Source organism: Chinchilla lanigera, unplaced genomic scaffold (assembly GCF_000276665.1).
Source record: "Chinchilla lanigera isolate Chin_1 unplaced genomic scaffold, ChiLan1.0 scaffold00013, whole genome shotgun sequence".
In the NCBI taxonomy this organism is placed as follows: domain Eukaryota; kingdom Metazoa; phylum Chordata; class Mammalia; order Rodentia; family Chinchillidae; genus Chinchilla; species Chinchilla lanigera.
The window spans coordinates 448,837-457,750 of NW_004955414.1; the positions used below are offsets into that span (position 1 = coordinate 448,837).

Below are 8,914 nucleotides of genomic sequence, written 5' to 3' on the forward strand. Positions count from 1 at the left end.
CCACCGCCCCGCGCCGCGCGCTTCCGGGACCGTCCGGGGAAACCGAGCCCGCAGCGTGCAGGTTCCGGAAACCGCGCCGACGCAGCGCGGGGGGCGCGGCTCCATCCTGCGTCCCTCCGGGGGCGCGGGCCAAGGGTTCGGTCTGCAGAGCGGCCTCGGAAACGTCCCTCGCGCCCTTCCGGTCCTTCCTCCGCTTCGTGGTACAGACTACCTTTGAAATCCTGCCTTCTCCCTTTTTTGCCTCACTCCCACGCTCTCTACATAGTGAAATCTGATTGAAGGGAGCTGGAAAAGCGTCAACAAACAAGGGGTGCCTTGCCAAGGCCAGTGAAGCGGTGCCTCTGGAGATTGTGTGGCAGAGGGGCCCCTGGGCCCTTCCAGGAGACCCGCAGGAAGGGTGGGGTGCGAGCGGGGTGCCCCAGTGTGGCTGTGTCAGGCCTGGTTCTTCTTTCTCTGCCTCCCCGATGGAAACTGGGACTCCAGCAGCCTACTGGTCAGTGTGTGTGTGTGTGTGTGTGTGTGTGTGTTGGCGGGGGGGGGCGGGTAATCTTCAAACAGCCGCGTTTTGTAATCTTCACAGCAAGAGGATGACGAGAAATATGGGGGGATATTCTCACCACCAGCATTTCGAGCAGGCAGGATCTTTAAACGTGAGGGGTCCTTGCAGCTTTGCTCTTTGTAGGTCCCAGGCTTGTCCTCACAATCCAGCGGGCCTACACAGCCCTCCATCTGATGGGTCACAGGGCTTCAATCCTCTTTGGCCCCTTAAACCTGAAATGGAATCATTTCCATCTTACTAAATGGAACACTTTCCGCTCATGTGCCTTGGAGCACCATTTTTAACATTTGCGTCCATCTGTGCTGTCCAACTTCATTGGCTGCTAGCAATTCTTTCTAGGTTCTTCCTGTGTCAATGAAGAATTGGAAAAAGCAAAAACAAAGGGTAGGAAAAGAAACATGCTCTGCAGACCTAGTAAGGGCCAATTAAAAGTAAGAAAAAAGCATACTCTATAGCAAGTGATGGCAGACCTTTTAGAGACAAGTGCCCAAACTGCAACCCAAACCCACTTATTTGTTGCGAAGTGCCAACACTACAATTAAACCTTAATACTGAAGTTTTTAGTTTAGAAAAAAGCAACTCATACATTAACACCTTTTGTCTTAAAAGAAAACACATGTGCCAAAGGGTTGCCACTGCTGCTCTATAGGGTGAAAGAGAGTGCACAATGATCATAAGGATAAGCATGGCCATCTTTTATATTTCCCACATCTCAGGCTGACCTATGCCATCCTATCAAAAATCTGCTGGAGTTCCTGTGACAATAGTTAAAGATAGCATTCTCTGGTTCCACACACAAGGCTTTTTGAACTGTCCTTCTGCATATTTCCACTTGCTCAACCATTTGCCACATCCTAATCTCTTCCCTCACAACTAATTTCCAATTTCTCTCGCGTCTACCTCTTAAATATAGCAAATATGACAGCTCTACATCTTCACTGTCAACACCCAACTCAGCCTCCTATCCTGTTTCCTAAACACATGCAGCACTCACCAAACTACCCCTCACCCCACACACACGCACAGCTGCCAATGAACGCTTGAGAAGTTCCCTACCTAATGGTGTCCTCCCTGGCTATCAAATTGCCATTTTCTACTCCAGCATGATTGCATCAGCAAGGGTGGTGCCTCTCCCCTACTTCAGCCAATTCAGCTGATACTGTTGCATTTTTAAAGAATGGAGAGGGCACCTTGGAGTGGAAAGGAGGAATCCAGGCTATTTGCATAACCAACACTCACAGTAAGCCTTCCAGAAGATTCTCGAGTTTCAGTTCTGTCCCTCTGTTATGGCTTGTATATAGATGTCACTGCAAAGCCTCATGTGCTCATTGGTGGGGCTTTGAGGAGGTGATTGAATCATGGACGTGTGATACTCATCACTGGATTAGTCCTCTGGTGGATTTATAACTTGGTGTAATGTTGGTGGGAAGACTGACATAAAGTTCGGAAAGCGGAAAGGGAGGTGAGGCCTGGTGGGAAGAGGTGAAACACTGTGAAAGTGGCCTAAGGTATATGTATCCCTCCTCATCCCTTGATCCCTCTCTGCTTCCTTCCACCATGCCATAAGCTGCTTCTCTGCCAGGTCCTTCTGCCGTGCTGCTCGGCCTTGGAACCAGCCACATATGAACTGAAACCTTGGAAACTGTGAGCCAAATAAACCTCTCCTCCTTTAACTTGTGGGGTCAGATATTTTGTCCCAGCAATGAGAAAGTAACTAAGACACCTTCACTGACACAGGTTTGTAGCAGTTATATAAACAACACTCCCCATCTACTTTTTGGGTTTTAGTCTAGGAGGGCTCCATCCTGTATACTGGTCCTCTGTGCTTCAGTACAGGCCCTGTTTAAAAAAGAAAAAAGACTCACTTTGTTGTCCCTATTTTTTTTAAAAAAATCTCCAATTTCTGACCCCAAACTGAGCCTCTTTCACTCAGTCTCTCTCTGTGTCTCTCTGTCTCTGCCTATCTCTCTCTCTTTCTCTCTCTCTGAATCGTGGAACCAATAGCAACATCCAGCACTGACTAAATAATGAAGGAGAATTCAACAACTCATTGGGAGGAAGGAGGTTATTGATGTAGGTAAAAACAGGAAGGGACAGAGATAGGATAATAAAGGGAGAAATAGTTATGTCTTTCATGGGAATTCAGGTGCTACCCCTTCGTGCTCCTTATGGTTCTTTCCAGTCACTGTCATGGCAATTATTCATTGTCCTGGCCCTGGGGACTATGTCATTTGGCATGCAAATAATCTAATGAACTTAGAGGTTGTTATATCTTGTGTTTAGATGTCCCCCAAAGCCTCATGTGGTCATAGGTGGGGCTTTTTCAGAGGTGGCTGGATCTAGACTATGTGACACTGAAACTGATTCATTGTGCAATGCTATACTCAAGGGTCTAAGGATTAAGGGTATGAGTGCTACCCAACCTAAGTAGCCTGGGTAAAATAGAAGGGGCAGAAAGATGCTGTTAAAGTTGCTTGTTGCTTTTTTTTTTTTTTCATTTTAAAGAGAAAAAATCACAATAAAACATATTTTCAAACCAGGTTAGTAGGAGAGTTACAATAATTAATACATTTCATATTGTCTTCCTAGTGGTTATTCAGAGTACAAGATATAGGCATATCTTGTCCAAACAATATTAGCACAAAGCTTTTTTTCAATGAACTAAGAGAAACTAGCTCTATAATTATCTTAACTATCTTGTGTATAAATATATATTTTTCATTTTCCTTTCCTTCCTGTCTCCTTTCCCCATCACAGTTTGTCTTTGCTTTTGAAGAGTTTCTTCCCAATTCACTCTCTCTATTGTATATTTTGGACCTTATTTACTTGTTCAGTTTCTCACACTAGTGAGAAACTAGATTTTTTTACGCACATGGGTCTGATTTATTTCACTTATGAATATGGTGTTGAGTTGCATCACATTTACCTATAAAAGTCTCAAGTTTATTCTTCTTTAAGGCTGAGTAGTACTCCATTATATTAAAAAAAATCACATCTTTTTTGTCCATTCCTCAGTTGGTTTGTTAGCAAGATTTAGCTATTACAAATTGTGCTGCTATAAACATGGGTGTGCATATATCACTGTGGTGTGATGTTTTTAATTCTTCTGGGAAGATACCCAGAAGAGGAATAACTGGGTCAAATGGGACCTTTAATCCTAGTTTGTTTTTGTTTATTTATTTGTTTATTTATTTATTTTTGAGACAGGGTCTGGCTATGCAGTTCAGGCCTTGAGCTCACTTTGTAGCCCAGGTTGGCCTTGACCTTGCAATGATCTTCCTGCCTCAGCCTCCTGAGTGCTGGGATTACAGGCCTGCACCACTATGCCTGCGTAAACCTGGTTTTTAAAGGAATCATCACACTGATTTCCACAGTGGTTGCACCAGTATACACTCCCACCAACAGTGGAAAAAAGTTTCTTTTTCCTCACAGCCACACCAGCATTTGTTATTGGTTGATTTTTTTGATGATAGCCATTCTGTCTGGGGTGAGATGGAATCTCAGTGTTGTTTTAATTTTCATCATATCAATGACCAATGATGTTGAACATTTTTTCATGTATTTATTTACCATTTGTATTTCTTCACCTGAGAAGTGTGTATTCATCTCAGATGACCATTTCTGGATTGAGCTTTTAAATTTGGGCGGTCTGATTTTTTTTAATTTTTTATATGTTCTCAATAGTCATCCTTTGTCTGAGGGACAACTGGTTATAATTTTTTCCCAATTCATGTGTTGTCTTTTCACTCTGTTGGTTATTTCTTTTGTTGTTCAAAAGCTTTTTAATAAGGTCATATCCCATTTATTAATTTTTTGTAGTATTTCCCTTGAAGTCTGAGTTTTGTTCATGAAGTCTTTGCCTACACCTATGTCTTTGAGATTTTACCTGTTTTCTCTTCCAGTAAATTTAGTGTTTTTTTTTTTTAAATATTTAGGTATTAGATCCTTCAGAACATTGTGGAGTGCTGGTTTGGTGGTTATGAATTTCCTCAGGTGTTCTTTGTCGTTGAAGTATCTTATTTCTCTATCAATTCTGAAAGATAGTTTTGTGGGGTATGTCAGTCTGAGTTGGAGATTGTTTTCTTTTAGGGCTTGAAATACTTCACTCCAACCTCTCCTTGAGTTGAGGATTTGTGTTGAGAAGTCTGCTGTGATTCTGATGGGCCTTCCTTATTAAGTGATATGTTTCTTCTCCCCTAACATCTTTTAATAGAGAAGAGCCATGACTTACAAACTCAATTTGTTCCTGAGGATTGTAATTCAAATTATCAATTGAAGGCTCAGGCCTTCAAAGTCTCTCTCCTGTATACAAGCAGATCTCAGTGTCCTTAGACATTGGCCCAGGATTCCCCAATATATCCCATACAGGAAAGGATGTTGTAATGTTCCTTCTAAAACTCTTTAAGGGTTAAATCTGTGTCTGAGACCATCTGGAAGCACAAGTAGCCAGCATTTGGGTCATAACTGAAGACTTTGTACATTAAAACTGAAATTCTGGTCATACTCCAAGTTGTTCATATAACAGGCCAGTTGTAACTTGAAGGTCAACTGTATTGTGTTCTTGTGTTCAAGTCTGCAATCTTGACTATTATATTCCTTGATGTAGATTTTTTTTTTATCACGGCTAATTGAAGTCCTATATGCCTCAGTTACTGTATGTCAAATTCTTTTTGCCTGTTTGGGAAATTTTTTGCCATGGCTTCTATGAACAGGTATCTTATATCATTTGTACTATTTCATGCTTTTTCAGACTCCAATCAATCTTATGTTGTTCTTTGCATCATCTAGCAGTGTTGGATTGATTTTTCATTGTTCCCTGCTATTTTTAAGAAACCTTTCTCTTCATGATCACTAACTGCAATCCTGTCTTCTACATCTGATATTCTGTCCTCACATTGGCTCATTCTGCTGCATATACTTTCAGTGGAATTTTTACTCTGCAAATCTATTGGAATCTGTTTCATGGATTCCATTTCTTTATGTTGGGTGTTCATGATTTCCATCATTTTCTCAAGCTCCTCTATTTTTTTAAATCTCTATTTGCTCTGTAGTCACTAAGCATATTTTCCATTATGGTTACCATTTCTGTAGTTATCTGAGAAATTATTTCAGATTTGAATTTTTTTCTAGATTCTCATTCATCTGCTTTGTTACTTCTGCTGTTACCACTTTAGAGAGCCCTGATGTGTGGCTTTTAGACTGTTCCACCTCCTTGCCCCCTGGGATTGCCTATGGTGAGCTGGGATTCTGAGGTTGCATCTTGCTTAAGTGTCTTCTCATTTTCATTTTTTTAAATTCCTGGGTTGATGCTTGTAAATTGCATTTGGTGAATAGCTTTATTGCTAGTATTTAGAACCCTTAAGAAATGACTACCTCTCAGAGATGTCTTTCAGGGGTAGCTGGCTTTTGGATTTGGAGTCTGTTGCAAGATCCTACCTCTCCAATTTATTGGGCATGAGAATTTGCTACCTATTTGGCCCATCCCATAGTTCTTTGGCACTGTCATATAGTATTGTTTATGACCCTTATTCAATTTGTCTTGGCATATGAGAACAAATAGCTGTTTAGAACCATTATTCACCTGGTCTAAAGTAGTACAGTGACCAATAACAATAGCATCAGATACAACATTTAAAAAATGACAAACTGTGGTAACTCTTATTTTGCCATCTTTAGCTAGATTTGTGGTTGTATAACACAATCTAAAACCAACCCAAAAATTGTATATGATAAATAAGCCTTCAATATACCTATCTTACCCTCAGAGGAGAAAATTTTAAAGGGATTAGAGGTAAAAAATAGAGAAGTAGCAGAAGAAGAGACTGGAAGCAATACTGGATGATAAGGTAAGATTATGCAAACTTTGGGAAACTGGTGAAGAGAGGAGAGAAAGAGAAAAGGAAGAAATAAAAGCAAGAACATAACAGAACAACAACAGAAAACTATAAACCATGTTCACACTTATATAAAAAAGAGCAAACAATAAAAAACCCAAAACAAAACAAAAGCAAGAAAATAAGAAAAACAGTTGTGTACTTCGTAGCATGTCTCTGCTGACAGTGATAGACAGAATGTGCAGACAGAGTCCAAATCCATGTTGATTAATTCCAGCAAGCCAGCTGTACCCTTACAAGTGTGAACCTCAGTTTTACTGACATTCAAGGTGGTTCCTGGCTGTGAGGTTGGAAGCCAGTTTGTTCAAACAAACCCAATTTGTTTGTTCCATGTGCCTCCAGTTTGAACTCGGCTCCTTCACCTTCTTTTGATTGGAATTCTGTTCTACCTCGGCTCCTTCACCTTCTTTTGATTGGAATTCTGTTCTACCTAACCCTGACTCTTGCAGCTGCTAATTGGAGCCAGCCCATAACTATTCTGAGTTCTGAGCTCAGTTGGCCCCTCTCCAAGATGGCTACCAGCAAATTGCCCTCTCCTGGGGGACAGCTAAACCCAAGTACTCACCAGCCACTGCAGTCCACTGCATACACTGTTCTGTTCCATTGGTGTGTTACTCCATGGAAACTTCTGGGGTTACCAATAGTCACCATGCATCTGCAGGTTCAAGCTGCCCCTCCCATGCAATGAGTTAGAGCCCAGAAAACACACTTGCCACTTCCTTCTTGAAGTGTCTCTCTTTACTCTCTCTGTGAGCTTCAGTTCTTGCTTCAGATCCTTCCTGGGTCCTGGGGACTCACTTCCTTCCTTCTTCTCCTCATGTTGCTATATTCCAGGGTCTAGACCCTGGAGTTCCAACTTTTAGAGAGGCTCCTTCTCTGCTGCACACTACTCCACCATCTTCCTGTAAATCCCCTTTCTTTTGTTTTTGATGACATTGGTTTTTTACACCTTCTCCAAAGTCTCCTCTGCCTGTATATCTTGTCGTAGCATTATTTGTTAGAAGGAGGTCAAGGATTGTGGATCTCATAGCTACTCTCCTTGAATTCTGTTTTACTTTTGTGAGATATTTGGAATTTCAGTGTTAGATCTTTTGCATCCCAAATAGCCAGAGTTGAAATAGTCAAGCTCATTGGACTGTTGTTCTGTTAATTCATTCATGCAAGAAATAATACTGTGTATCTGTACTGTGTTCTGTCTACCTTCCTGTCAAAGAGGTGGAGAAAACCCAAGCCAGAAGAAACAGAAAATGATTATGTCCCATGATATATACTACAAAGGAAAACTGGAGAGAGGAAATAACAGTGGAAGGGATTCATTTTAGAAAGGGCAGCCTGAGTAGCTCACACCTGAACCAGGAAAGCTAGGAAAGGGGCTGGGAGTGATGGAGAGAGGGAAAAGGAAGAGCATTTAATGCACAGAAAGCAGCATGTGCAAAGACCTTGAGGGAAGAAAGAGTCTCCATGACATGGGAACTGATAAAAGCTGGAGCAAATGAGAATCCAAAAAGTTAGAGAGGTGGGCGTGGACAAGATCAGGCTGAGCCTTATATGCTAGAGTTTGGATATTATTAAAGGTGACATGGGAAGACAGTAAAATGTGGCAACCAAGAACACGTGGAAGAACACTGCAGCAGCTGCATGGACAGTGTTTGGAAGAGATAAGCATGCAGCAGGAGACTGGTTAGGCCCTACTGTAGTGATCCTGCCTAAGCAAGGTGAAGGTCAGGGCTCGGGAAATACCTCGTGGAATTATTAGCATAAAGATGGTTCATGAGAGCTGGATGAACATGGGTGAAATAAGCTATGAAGAGTGTTGTAAAAATTTGTCACCTTGTAGTTCTGGAAGTCTGAATTTTGATATCAGTTGCAGGGTATCTGCAGGGCCAGCAGACTCACTTTGGAGACCCTAGAAGGGAATCCAGTCTCTGAATTTCTCCAGTTTCTTGAACTATATATCTTATATTCTTTGAACTGTGACTCCTTCCTCTGTCTCCAAAGCCAGAAGTGTAGCATCTTGCTTCCACATGTCATCTGGCCCCTCCTTTTTAAAAATTGATTTTTATTAATACATGTTTGGAGTACATAATGAATACATTCACTGAGTAACTGGTAAATGCTCATGACATAACTTAATTCTTTCTATGCTCCCTTCCCCTGCTACCCCTTCTCCTTCCTGCATCTTTTAGTCTTACTCACTTTTATAAAAGAGACCCTTCCCTTATATAAAGAAAAACCATATGTAATATTGTGTGATAATTTATATCATTTAACTTTAAGGATTTAAAATGCATCCATTCTCTACAAAAGACTCAAACATCTCTTTTTAAAAATTTTAAACAATAAAAATGAAAATAATACAGAATATGAAAACAAGATGATACGAAATTAACAATGATTATTAAATTGCATATTGTTATCTTCAAAGGAGTTGCTCAGATAGGCATGCAAAATTGATCAAACA

General features: G+C 41.1%; 1 long non-coding RNA gene across 1 annotated transcript in view; it reads left to right on the top strand.

Moving 5' to 3' along the window:
• The first annotated feature begins 86 nt into the window (after window positions 1-86).
• The window catches only part of LOC106147983, a 47,710-nt gene continuing 38,882 nt past the window's right edge, over window positions 87-8,914 (top strand). The window contains exon 1 of the long non-coding RNA XR_001233065.1: window positions 87-493. This is a non-coding gene — a long non-coding RNA (uncharacterized LOC106147983). The remainder of the gene's footprint in view (window positions 494-8,914) is intronic.